The sequence below is a fragment of the Lonchura striata genome, chromosome 1 (genome assembly GCF_046129695.1).
Source record: "Lonchura striata isolate bLonStr1 chromosome 1, bLonStr1.mat, whole genome shotgun sequence".
NCBI lineage: Eukaryota > Metazoa > Chordata > Aves > Passeriformes > Estrildidae > Lonchura > Lonchura striata.
In genome coordinates, this window is record NC_134603.1 from 84,656,625 (window position 1) to 84,670,527 (window position 13,903).

Sequence of the window (13,903 nt, forward strand, 5' to 3'; positions counted from 1 at the left end):
ATGGGCAGAGGCATAGGTTACACCAGAAAAGGTGTTGATGGAGACATGTACATACTTTTGGCAGCCAAATTCAGGGATAAGGATGACATCAGTTTGCCACACTTCACAGCTTCCCAACCCTTGAGGGTTGACTCCAGCACCCAGAGATGGCATGCCTGTGCTCTTGCAATGGGGACATGTGGCCACAATCGCTTTAGCCTGGTCACGCTTGAGCTTGAACTGCTTGACCAGGCCAGGCACATTCTGGTGGAATGTCTGATGACTCAGCTTGGCTTGTTGGAAGGTGTCAGGAAGCCTTGATAACTGGACAGAGGCAGCTGCAAGAGAACTGGCTCACCAATTCCCCTCAGCAATCGGGCCAGGCAGATCGGTGTGTGACCTCACATGCATCACATAAAATGGGTTCCTCAGTGGGAGACAGCAGTTCAGCTGGATCAGCTTTGAGAGCAACTCAAAAAGTACTTAGATTTCTTTGAGAACTACATTTGCAGCTCTGGATACTACCCCTGCAACACAGGCTGAATCTGTAACCAAACTGAATGGCTCTGAAAACCTCTCAAAAGCCCCAACTGCTGCGGCCAATTCAGCAATTCGAGGGGAACCCTCGACACTCTACATCTGTCTCCTACTGCTGCATTTGGGGGTCCTTCCAGGTCATCACTGACCTGCAAGAAGCCCTGGAGGCATCAGTAAAGACCGTTAGAGCCTTGAGCAGTGTTTGGCTCCTTTTGTTTTTCAGAACCAATTGGAATTTTGATGCAAATAATTTGTGGGCAGGGGCATGGACAGAGATCTGTCTGCTGTAATCCTCTAGAGTGATCTGCAGTGTTCGTTTTCTCTCAAGAGATGCTCAAACATTTAGTCAACCTCTCTGTGGATGTCTCATCCCCTGAGAGATCAACAGGCTAGTGTATGCACGCAAAGTCACAACCAGCTAGTTCTGAAACCTTGTCCTGGCTTTCCTGACCAGCTGTGCCAGCTCCTGTGGCCTCGTGATGTTTTTGGATTGATGGTGACTGAGGAAAACCCACTCCACTATCAAGAGAGGGTCCCACTGGTCCTGGTCCCATTGAAAGATCAGTCCATGATAGTGTGGCTGTTTCCCCAACACAATAAATTTGGAAGTTAATTCAAGTTTGCACCAGGGTGATACTCTTTTATCCAGTGCCTCTTTTTGCAGTGTGACCTTTGCCTCTGGGGTCAGTGACCTTGGAGAACTGAGCTCCTTTCCCCGCTTAAATAAATTGAAGAGGAGGGGCTAGGTCATTGGTGGTGATGCCTCGCCAAGGCCTGGTGCAGTTCAAAGTCCTACACAGGGAGTGCAGGTCCGCCAAAATTTTGGGATTGCTGTTAAATGCCAGTTTCTGAGAAACAATGGTCCTCATTGTGACCTCCAAGCCTAGATATTTCCAAGGAGGCATCTATTGAACCTTCTCCTCCTGCAAAGAAAATCCTGCTGACGTTAGAACCTCAACCACTTGCTCAAGTGTGTTGTGTAGTACAATGTCATTGGGGGTGAACATGAGGACATCATCCACGTAGTGGAGTATGATAGCCTCCCCCACTCTGGCACACACAGGGAACAGCAGTGAGGTGATGTACCACTGGCAAATGCTCAGCGAGTTCTTTGTGCCTTGAGAAAGCACACACCAGTGGAATCTCCTCACTGGGGCTTCTCAGTTGTTGGTGGGAACTGAGATGGCAAACTGTGGGGCATTGACAGGGTCAAGGGGAACTCTGAAGAAGCAATTTTTGATGTCAATAACAGCCAAATTTCAATTTTGGGGGAGCATTGCTGGGGAAGGCATCCCTGGTTGAAGGGGTTCCATGTCAACAATGACTTTGTTAATTTCACAAAGGTTGTGGAGGAGTCACCACTTGCCCTTCCCCAGCTTTTTGATGACAAAAACGGGATTCCAAGAGCTGAAGGTGGACTCGATGTTACCCTGAGCCAATTGCTCCTCCACAAGTTCATTAAGTGCCTTCAATTTTTCTTTATTCAGCAGCCACTGGTCTACCCACACTGGTGAGTCGGTGGTCCATTCCAGCTTCTGGGTAGGGCGCTCCACAGTGGCCACAATCAAAAATCCTGGGGGGTTTTTGGGATTTCAATGCAAACTCCCCATTGTGATATGGCGTCACTTCCCCACAGGAGAACCTTGTAATCTGCAACGAGCGAGCATATATTAGCCAATTGCTTGTCTGGCCTCTCAATTTGCACGACACTCTTGGATATTTTAGTCAATTGGGCATCCCCTATGCCCTGGATCTTGCCAGCCATGGGTTGCAACTCCCAATGTGACAGCCATCTCCTTTTGGGGTTAACAGTCACATCTGCCCCTGTGTCAAGCAAGCCCCTCATTCCTAGGGTGTCACCACCCTGACGGATATTGCAGTAGATAATAGGCTTGTCTTCACCTACCACTTCTGGCCAGTGTACTTTTTGGTGCAATATCATCTACTGGGACTCCTGACACAATGGGAATGGCCTGGGTGATGACTTGGCCTTTGCCCAGGTGGAAGGGCAGGTGAATACAGCGTGCTAGGAGAGTAAGTCCCTCCAGATCAGATGGTGAAATGATCAGAGAATCTCAGTCTCTGGGGATGAGTACTTTGTGTCCCCAGTGACAAAGTACTTACAGTCAGATCTCTGCAGCATCAATCTCCCACTCAGTAGGTCCACGGCAATCACTGTCCAATGTCAGGACCTGAAAAAGACATCTTTCAAGGTGGTTAGCAAAAACAGTGATCAAGGAGACCGTATCTTATTTTCCTGTTGGTGAGAAGAAGTGTCAGTCCGGTAGCATGAGTCATGTCCAGGTCTGTCAACAAAGTCTATGGAAAGTTCATTGGGGAGTTGCTTGGTAGACATATAGCTGGCCTGGGGTTCACGTGTGGGAAGTCGACTAAAAGCCTGTTCAGCAGCTCCAGTTATCAATCTTATAGTTCTTTCATTCAATGCTCTTGCTTGATCTCTTGCTTGGGTCCACTCCCCCTTGCTGCAAAAATGGTCCATAGAAATTACATTGTCGGGGGTGTCATTCCCTGGCAAAAGCTCTGAATGCACGGCCCATAATGTGCTTTTCCATGCACCCTCCCATAGCATACATTGAGCCAAGGACAGGAGGCACATAAATAACTCTTTCACATCAAAGGAGACAAGGAGATTGTAGAGTAGAAGGTGGCTTTTAATAAGCTCTTAAAATATTCACTTCTCCTACCAAATTTCTATTGGGCTTTGCAGAACTCCTTCTTGTTTTGGTAGGAGAAGGACTCCCATTCAGGGAGGACACTTCCCCTACCCTGGAATGTGACTGGGGCAATGACGGGAAGGGCTTCTGATTCTGGATTCCAGAATCTGATTCTGGAACTGGAAGGAGGGGCATGGGAACTAGGAGGAGGGATGTGGGAACTACTGGGGAAGGAGTAAGAGGTGGGACAGCAACATGAAAGGGTGGAGCTTTCACTGGGGTTTCCGGAGGTGGAGTCAGGGTGGAAAAGGAGGAGTCCAAGGGGAAAGGAAAGGGAGGGTATAAGGGGAGGAAGGGATTGAAAAAAGCGGGAAGAAAGGGATTCTGGGGAGAAGAAGCACAAGTAGGGTGTCTTGCCATGTGGCCTCCATTATCTTGTGCCTTTTAGGGGCCATTTTGAGGAGCACTGGGTGGGGTAGAGGGGCAAGGCATAGAGAGAATATCTGGGTATACCTTTGGGGCAGAGGAGCAATGTAGGAAAGGGGAATAGGGAGGAACCTCAAATCAAACAACTTTTGGAGTAGGAACTGGGGTAGGAGTTTTAGGGACAGGTCCCTGACAGCATGGCCAGTGCTGCCAGGGCTAGAGGGCCGAGAGAGTTGTGGAGAGCCAGGAAGACTGAGGCATGCCTGGCTACCTTGCACAGAGTGGACTGCTCTGCACAGCCCCCCTGGCATAGGGGAAGAAATTCGGGGAGACAGGGAAGGGGTAACGGGCTGAACTTTGGGGTCATTTCTCCACTCCCTCCCTTTTCAGTTAAAGTGGCCTGAATCATGACAAACAAAGGAAGCAATTTGGATGCTGTGGTGTCCCCTGGATTAGTCAAATCAGTTAATTTCATTGCAACTCTGTCCCAGAAGAGGACAGAGACCACATTGTGGGGGGACACCCAGGGGAAGTGAAGAAACAACCAAGGCACTAATATTTTCACCAACCCTCTCGAAAAATGCTTTCTACCACCCTCTAGGACATCCGCACCTTGGAAAATCTATCCCAGGTGGAAAGAGCAGGACAAAAAGCCCCGTCGTTCTGGTATACAAGGGGTTTTGTTCAGATACAAATCAGGGGGTGGATACAAACAGCTAACCAATAGGGAATCCTCAGGGGAGGAGTGAGGGGATTTCATCTTCACTGTGGGGCCAATCAGGACGGGGGAGGAGAGGGGAAAGGTCACCTAGGCCAGTGATTGATGGTGGATTAGGGGATTTCTAAATGGGTGTTTCAATCAGGGATTGGCCCAGGGGGTGAATGGCAGGGAACATTCAGGAAAAAGGGGCAGGGTCGCCTTGACAGGCAGGGAAGGGACTAGAAGAAAAGAGGGGAATAGCTTGAAGGACGGCTTTAAGGGAAGGTACAACTTAGGGAAAAACCAACTTGGGGAAAATGTGGGGGGTAACAGAATGAGCTATTTAACAATAACTTAATGAAATAAACTCAAATCAAATATATTTTCTTAGTTTCACTTTATTTTTTTTTAATTGTAAGTAACAGATCAAATCTGAGAGTTTTGGAGCATCATGATGAACAGTGCAGGAACAGGTTGCTTTTTTTTCAGCTTAAAAGTGGTAAGAAATAGTGCCTTACTGTACACAGGAGATTTAGTGGCATCATTGGGCACTCACAATTTGGGAAACACTTCACTTGGGATGGGTTGGTCATTGAGAACAGCCAGCATGTTTGCTATTGCTTCTTCTGCCATCATATGGATGGCTTGGACTGTTGCAGTTCCAATGTGTGGGGGTTAGAATGACATTATTCACATTTAATAAAAGATGATCTCTGGAAGAAACAGAAAGAATAGAATGTGTTACATACAGAACTTACTCTGCTGCTATCCCATGCTAGTTGTGAAGAACTGAACCTCAGCAACTGCACGTTCAGACCAAAGCACAGAATGACCACAAAGCTGTGGGATGCTTGCTTACACATTTCTTCTTCTTGTCTATCCATCTTGCTCATTGTCTGGCCCACAAGTCAGGCTGGCAAAGACTCAACAGAGGTGGGAAAGGGGAATAACTTCTTGTTTATTTATGATTGTGCAAGACTGAGGTTTTGCCCTTACACAATGAGTCTCCTCATGGAGAGCAAAATTATGAGCACACTTTGAACACAGTTTAAAACATTACAGATTAACAGACTGGGAAAGAAGTTTCTTTACCTTGGCAGAGGCTCAGGATGTGTCACATCCAGAGCTGCAGCCCTAATAACTTTATTCTGGAGAGGTTCTACCAATGCATCTTGATCAATAACTGCGCCTTTATTGAAATTAAATCTTTATATCCTGATGAGTTAATGAACATATTTTTACCTATAAGGAGGGGAGGTCTCCAGGGTCAAGTGAGAAAAACTACAGGATCTTTATCTTGTTAGAAAATAGAGTGCCTTTTTAATAATTATTAACCAAACAAATCAAAGATTTTATTTATTAACCTTTAATTATAGGATGATTATGGTCCACTGCATAAGGTTTTTCCTGGGATGAGACCAGTTTCAGTCTTTTCCTCATTTTGACACTTCCTGTATTATTATAGACAAATAATTTAATCTTTGCAGACTTTCCACTATTTTATCTCTGCTTTGTTTACTGATAATCTCTCTCATATGCTCATTCAGTGCCAATAGATCTGCTTTCTTTCTACACTGCTCTTCCAAATGTTACCTAATGTTTTCTTTTGTACCCTGTTCAGTTATTTCCACTAAAACCCGCTGTCTCTAGAATAAGGCTAAAGAGAACCAACCATCTGCTGAGCATCCCTAATTTCCATAGGACCTTTGAAGACATAGCATATGATCCATTAAGTCACACATTTCTGGACTGCCAACTACTTCATGACTCAAACAGAGGGATATCACAGACTGAGGTTGGAGTATCGCCGGCCAGGGGCTATGTACAAGTCATGAACGGACAGGACTGCTGTGGTATGCGTCTCGAGCTGTTTATTTTTTAGCATCAGTCTCATTACATGGTTATGACAATGGAAAGATGGTAGCAGCTCACATCTAGGCAACAGACCAAGAACTTAATGTTATAACTTACTTTATAAACTTTTTGACCAGTCACACAAAGCAAAAGCATATTGACTGTAGCTCTATCCAATCACTATAAGCACACATACCTTTAGTTAAAACAATGCTTGCTTCTTTCGAATACAATACTTGCTTGTAAGCCTCACGATACAATGCAGAGAGCTCCATTATTAAGCTTAGACCTTCCTAATATCTCACCAGATATACTTTTCTGCAACTTAGGAAGTTTTTTTTCCCAAGCGTTAATACACAGACTATTGTTCTATTTGTCCTTTCTTTCTACTTCTTATATACTTTTTTTGCTAATAAATCTTATAGCTACTGCTTAGCTCTAATCACCATCTTGCTGTCTCTGAAGCCTGCCTTTTGCAAAGTGCCCAAAACCCTCTAATTTTAAGGAATCCCACAGGGGAAGGGAATATCAACACAATCAGACAAAACATGACCTTAAAGGTGGCACCACAAACAGTGATTTCAGATCCTCTTACCTCAGCTGTGGGTAGTTGTGGGTTTCATCAGCCCCAGCTCCTTTTTCCCAATCAGTTTGTAAGTCTCAGGAGTCAGGTTCACAACCAACATAACAAAGTCAGATTGTTGTAGCAAGTCTTCCATGTTTGCACAGTAGTGGGCATCAACAGCCTCTTTCTCCTCCTTTCTTCTGAAGGAAAAATGCACACATCCCCAACTCGACACAACTATTTCTGAGTTTAACAATCAATCAGCCCTAGGAGAGTTTCAGAAAGCACAGAAACTGAGATGTTTGAGACCAACGTAAACAATAAGCCATTGATGGGCACAACTGGTAGAATGGATGCAGAAAGGATGTGGGCAAGAGGGAGCAAGAGGCTACAGGAGTGGTGGGACACTGGAGGAGTGATCTATGTGTGGACGCACAGCACACAGGCAATATGAGGTTAGAAGGCTGGGGGTGAAGTCAGACCCTGCTCTTCACTCCTGTGTCTATGCTAATTTCTGTGGATCCTTTCCTTGTCTGACATGCCAGTTAGGACAGTTTCTTTTCTTGTGGTTGAAAAGAAATGAAGTGTGAAAGAAAGGGAACTACAGATCCATGAGCAATTAAGGCCTTTGTCATTGGTGCCAGTGTGATGAGTGATCTGGCTAGGCTGAGGAGACTGGCTGGGAGGAACAGTGATGCTGCCAGAAGTCTGAAGAAGAGTCTGACAGGACACAGGACACCACAAGGGCACTAGATGTGGTTTGCTTGCTCCACACACAGCCTGTGTGTAAATACATGTTGAATGGGTATAAATCAGCCATAAATGTAGGCCTGGGGGAAAGAAAGGGTTTATCACCATCACAGCAGTGGGGCTCTGGAGCACCCCTTACAAAACACCTTTGTTGATTTTGACCAGTTTATATAAGGGCCTGGATGGTGCCAATTCCTGCACCCAGGCCTGAAGCCCGTAACACAGTGGGATCCTGACTGGGTACTGTACTGGAAGGAATGACTCCTTGGGGAATTAATTCCTCCACAACTGGTGTTTTCTTGGAAGTTCAAAAATAGCTTCTTTGAAGCCACCCTTCAAGCATTGATTTCACTTTTCTTTTCAGCTGGAGTAAATTCTACCATTTCTCTCCAGGATCACAACCCAAAGCAGTCTCTCTGATTGAGAAGGATGAAGGTTTCAAATTCCAGCTCGGCCACAGATCTCTGTGAGCTTTTATACAAAGAACCTGAGGTTCAAAAAGATGCAATAGTGGGAAAACATCACTGGGAAAGAGATGTTATTTCATGCTCAGGGATGTGAGCAGCAGTGACAAGAAGACCATGAGTCCCTCAAGAGAGAGGCTGCTTCTTGTTAAAGTCTCTACTGACACCTTCCTTCCCCAGAAAGGCATTGCATAGCAAGGAAGAGGGGAAAGAACCTGCTTTTAGGACACAAACTAATGCTGGTGGTACAACTTATAACAGCTTTGTCAAAAGAATTATCATTTATTTAAAAAATAATGCTGCTGCTCTTCAGGAAATACAACCCACTGGTTTAGACAAACTCATCACAGAGGCAGGAAAAAGAAGAATTTATACTAATTACTCCTCTGAAGTTGGAGATGTGACCACTAATGCTTTGTATCTTCCTGTAGCTCCTAATGCTTCTTTTGAGGGGAAATGGAAAGTGGTGACATTCAGTTTGGATGCACTCTGTATTGAGCTTTCACAGCTATAAACAACCCACCCAGTGAACAACCAGAGAAGAGTTAAGCCCCAGACATTATCCCAAACAGGACATCACAAGACTTTCAAGTGCATAATTTAGATAAAAGCCTTAGTCTTGTCACTGTTGTCCTAAAAAGAAGCGAGACATAGGAGAAAAGCTCTAAAAGTTAAGGCCTCTGAAAATTTTCCCTGTAAAAGCATCCCATATATTGATTCAGAAAGATCATTTCTATCACAGCAAAAGTGAGGTATGCCAAAGAAGTATCTAGGAACAAGCAAATTTAAAACATTACCTTCCACTAGTATTCCGGCAGAGGCCAGCATCAAGGCGATTCCTATATCTGCTGTTGGACCTGCCACAGCGTGAGGAGTGTTGGTCACTTTTACACCAAAGCTTGAGATCATTTTCAAGTCTAAGTGATCCACTCCAACCCCAGAGTTTGCAATTACCTTTAAATTAGGCAGGCTTTCTAGAAGCTCATGGTCAATAGTTGGTCTGCACTCAAACACAAAAACAGATTGGATTTTTTTTTCTCATTTCTTCTTTGTTTCCAATAAATTCCTTAATGGTGATAAGGTGAAAGTGTTTTTTCAAAAGTGCTGCAAGGTCTTGCAGCACACCATGAGTTCCTCCTATATCCAGGATCAAAAGAGCTGGCAACTCTCCTTCTGCCATGACCTGCAACAGAGGAATAGAAGAAATACTCCTTTGTTTAGGAGAACACCCTGAAAGAAGCAATGATGTTCCTTTAAAAGTTATCATTTAAATTCACATGAGTAGATCAGAAAACAAATGGAACTCAACAGTGCTTTTAAACCACAGCCCCACGCTGGTGTGCCACTTATGATGTTCCCCGTTCCTCCCCGGCCCTCCGGGACCCCTCTGGCTAGCTGTCCCCTCAGGAAACCAGGGTTTGCTGCAGTCCCACTGCTCTGGGCTTACCAGGCAGCGGCTGGGTTGGTGTGGTCCGAGCGGCGGCGTGCCACAGTGGCCACAAGGATTCAGGATAAAGATACGAAGAGAGGTCAATTTGTGTGCAGTCCAGAGAAGGTTGTATTGCCTGAATGCCACAGGGACAAAAAGACCCTGGGCAGTTGTCCAGATACAGTTTTTATACAGAAAAATTAAGAGATAAGGTCAAGACAATAGAGACAGTGTCCAGCCTGGGGACATAATGATCATCCCATGGGTCAAGTCCAATGGGAATGGCTCAGGGGAGGGGAAAAGGGGGGTTACAGAAAAATGCTGAAACAAAACTTTCTAGAAACTTGGGGAAATACAGAAATGAATCTTGCTCAGCTTCCAATTCCCAAAGCCCTTCTCCCACCGCGCCTGCATGGTAGCCACACTGCTATATCCAGGATCAAAAGAGCTGGCAACTCTCCTTCTGCCATGACCTGCAACAGAGGAATAGAAGAAATACTCCTTTGTTTAGGAGAACACCCTGAAAGAAGCAATGATGTTCCTTTAAAAGTTATCACTTAAATTCACATGAGTAGGTCAGAAAACAAATGGAACTCAATAGTGTTTTTAATCCACAGTCACTTGGTACTAGCGTGGTATGTCAGACAACTTCCAAGTACTTTTACCAAGAGCTGATTTAGACTATAACACCAAGGAATACCCACACTCTTACATCCAAATCCAGTACTACAAACTGTTCTTCTCAGAGTTTCATGTTACTCCTGAATCAATATTGATTTCATACAAAACTAGTAGCTTTTCTGGTAGCTTACTCACCAATGCCTTTCTATAAGCAGTGCTATGAAACAGGCTGCTAGAAATTTACTCAAAGTTTCTTGCCTGTTGGCTGTGGTTGGTGAAGCCACAGGCAATGTAGGGTGGCACTGAGGCCCAGATAGGTCTGACAAATATCGGCCAAAGATGGTTTACATCTAACAAATTTGCACAATGAAGGGCCACTCTTGGATAGCTGTTAGGCTGCTTGCCTTCAGTGCTTTAAACATTCCAATCTCTACCTGAACTTACCTCATGCAAAATTTAACACACCTATGTGCTGAACCAGTGAGGAAGAGCACTAGAGGAGATACCACTGATAACACAGTCCTTCATGCTAGAACTTTCCTCTGCCCTGAGAGTTTTGAGCCCAGTCCTCTCTACAACACTCCTGCAAATGCACTCTGCAATAAGATAGGGGCTCCACACACAACCAAACATCTAATTGGAGCTCCTATTGGCAAAAGTGGTAGTTGAAGATTTCCTGCATATCTTAATAATAGCTGTGCCTAATTTCCTACAATTATTTTTGCTGTGCTCCACTGACTTTTGATCTCCATCCCATTCTATCTCCTAGACTTGTGTCCAGGAAATCTGATGTTTTGCTACTTGAATCAGAACAATTTTCCACAGCAGTATGCTACTTTATTCTGGGCACACAGTGCTGGTCAGCTGTGTCCTATTGCTTCACTCCTCTCACAAAAGCCTTCTGTGAGTAATCAGAACTCAAACCTGTGACAAAAAAGTGTAAGTGTAGGTTGGAAGGTTTTGTCAACCATTGCCCTGAGCAAACTCATACTTATCCCAACCACATCGATTAAATGGTTACAAGCTCAGCACCAGTACTGCTGTTTTATCCTGGCCTTGATGTGCTTTTCTGCTTCAGTTTCAGTCTGCTTTGTACATGGGCTTGAAGGGGCAGGTCTGCAGTTCACCACAATATCTCTGATAATAGTATCTGGTTTTCAACTACAGCAAACAAAGCAAGGAGGTGAACAGTGCAACCAAATTGCAAAGATCATGTTTTTATATACATCTAATATTTTTTTTACCAGCTGAAGTTGTCAGCCACATGTAGTTGTCAAAATTGCAAATTTCCCCAGATGCAGTCTGCATTTCTTAAGAGTATCATACAACATTACTAGAATAAACTAGATTTGTATTGCAGAATGAATTATGCATAGAATAAAAGAGGAGTTGATGTCATATTGTGATGGCATTGTCCAGCTTCATAAATGATCGGAATCTGGTAATCCTGGAGGGCAGTTAAACCTTCTGCTGTTAAGCAGGGAAAACTGGGCGTCAGACAGGACCAAGTGACTGGTAGATGCCAATGAGGCAGCACTGTATTATTCCATCTGCTTTCATCACCAACCGCTACCCATTGCAATACACCACACATGATGGGCAGAGCCAGACTTGCTTTCACTTTGGAAGCCTTTCCTACACTTCAGAAGCAGAAAGGTGACCCATGAGGAAGCCTCTAGCTATAAACAAACCAGCTGGTGCACTAGAAGCAGGCTAGTGGCATGTTGATGGATCTTTCAATGTGTGTGAGCACGCTGAGCCCACCATTCCAGCTGTTTGATGCATGCATGACCCATTCACTGCCTTCAGCACTGGTTCAACAACAACTGCGTCTTCTGCTTGCCCCAGATACAATCTTAAAAAATTACACTGATAGCAGGAAACAAAAAACACTTAAAGGAACCTCAAAGAAGGAAGGGGGCTCTCCAGATACCAACCTTGGTCCCAATGCTTATTGTTTGTCTTCCATCACTATGTGGGCACATCCTGTAGCTCTATTTGTAAATGACACTTCTGCGACAGCGATGTACACAAGAATAACAACTGGATTAATAAATTCGTACGTCAAATTTGACTGGCCAAACATCAAGGGAATCAGTTTTGAAAGACTTGATGCTTTGCTCCTGAACATAATTATTCAGTTATCAGATGTCTTGTCCAGTGTGCTAAATTTAACAGCTGTCAAGGATATGACATTTTTGGTTTTGGACTAGTACCATCTGCAGTATCACTAAGTTCCTTTTTTTTTCCCTTTTTTTTTTTTTTTTTTTTTTTTTAAGTTGACTCTTCTCCGTTTGTATTTACATAGGACTGTTTACCTACATGCTTCCATGTAGGTAAACAGTCATAATCTCATAATCACATAATCAATGGCAGGACCAGAACTTACTACATTTACCTTATATCAAATGATTTATGTAAGGTAAGTGTAGTAAGTTCTGGTCCTGGCATTGCAGAGAAAACTTTGAAAATATGACTTCGATTAAGACAACGGGGCAAATATATGTAAGTATTAACTTCAGCACTAATTGAAGTTGCCTTATTTCATCTGTGGAGCTTGACGCACTCCTTACTCTCAAATTTGTTGGTTGGCACTGCTGTATCACCTTGGACTTAAATCATAACAAAATAAACCTACATAAATTTTCCTAACTCAGTTTTCAATTAAAGTTAACAGCTTGTGTTATCCGGGATCAATTCCTCCCACTAACTTTTCTGAAGAAGAAGACTTGCTATACCTGAGGGACAACCAAAGCACCCAGCGGGGCTGTTTTTTCTGACGTGCCTTTCACAGCTCGGTCCCGCGGCAGCGGGCAGAGCCAGGAGCTCACGGCCCCGCTCCGGGCCGGGCACAGGCGCTCCTGCCCAGCCCCGCTCGTTTAACCCAGCCCTGCCCGGGCACTGCCGGCGCCGGGGCTGGCGACTCCCAGGGAAGCTCCGGCACGGGGATCACCGCCCCCGCTGCCTCTGCCCGTGGCTACAGCCAGATCGGACTGTCTCTCCTCTCCCTCTCCTTCTCCTGTGCCCGCACGTCCTAAAAAGGCGACAAAGCGAGACTTGGAGGACTTGGATAGTTTTTGGAGAGCTCAGCATTGTTGGGCAAAGCTATTTGTCACCAAATCACATTGCTCACCACAGCCCAAGCTGCACCTTGTGGGGAATTTTTATAGTGAAAACGATACTTTTGTCCCTGCCTGCTGCAAGCTAACCTTTCAAATTAGTGTCTGCTGTGGAATTAAGGAAACAGATTGGTCTGGGATGGCCTATGCCAATGGCCAGCTCGATTGTAGAAACCAGTGCTGGAATGTGCTGGTTTTGCTGCTGACCACTTCCACTGGAACGTTTGCGCAGTGATCCGGTAGTGGTATTTTGATTACTGGAGCGGCGGGAGACCTCATGGAACCCCACCGCCAGTATCGGAGTGGCTGGCAGTGCAGCTGCCACGGCAGGGCCGACACTGGGGGTATGGAAATTGTCATGCTGTGGGTGAATACACTGAGAAAACCTTCCACAGCCAAGAGATGCAATAGCATAGAATCACAGCATGGTTGGGCTGGAACGGACCTTAAAGAGCATCTGGACCCAGCTCCTCTGCTATGGGCACGGACACCTTTCGCTACACCAGGCTGCTCGTCCAACCTGGCCTTGGACTCTTCCAGGAATAGGGCATCCACAGCTTCTCTGAGCATATCTCCTTGGTCAAATCCCATGGAGGCACAGGAGAATGTACTAACAATCAGAGGTCAGCAGCACAGCGTAGGAGATCGGGGCCCTGATCACCTCTGTTTAATCCTCTCCGTGCTAGCCGGCATCACCAATCCCCACGGCACGGCTCCACCTCCCACCTGCGCGTGGGGACGCGGCGGGACGCGGGTGTCCCTGACGGGGTCTCCTCCCGTGGGG

The 13,903-nt window shown here is 45.3% G+C and overlaps 1 pseudogene; it reads right to left on the bottom strand.

Annotated features, from left to right (window-relative positions):
• Nucleotides 1–4,809: 4,809 nt before the first annotated feature.
• Nucleotides 4,810–13,710, bottom strand: LOC144245915 (putative 2-ketogluconate reductase; annotated as a pseudogene).
• Nucleotides 13,711–13,903: the final 193 nt, after the last annotated feature.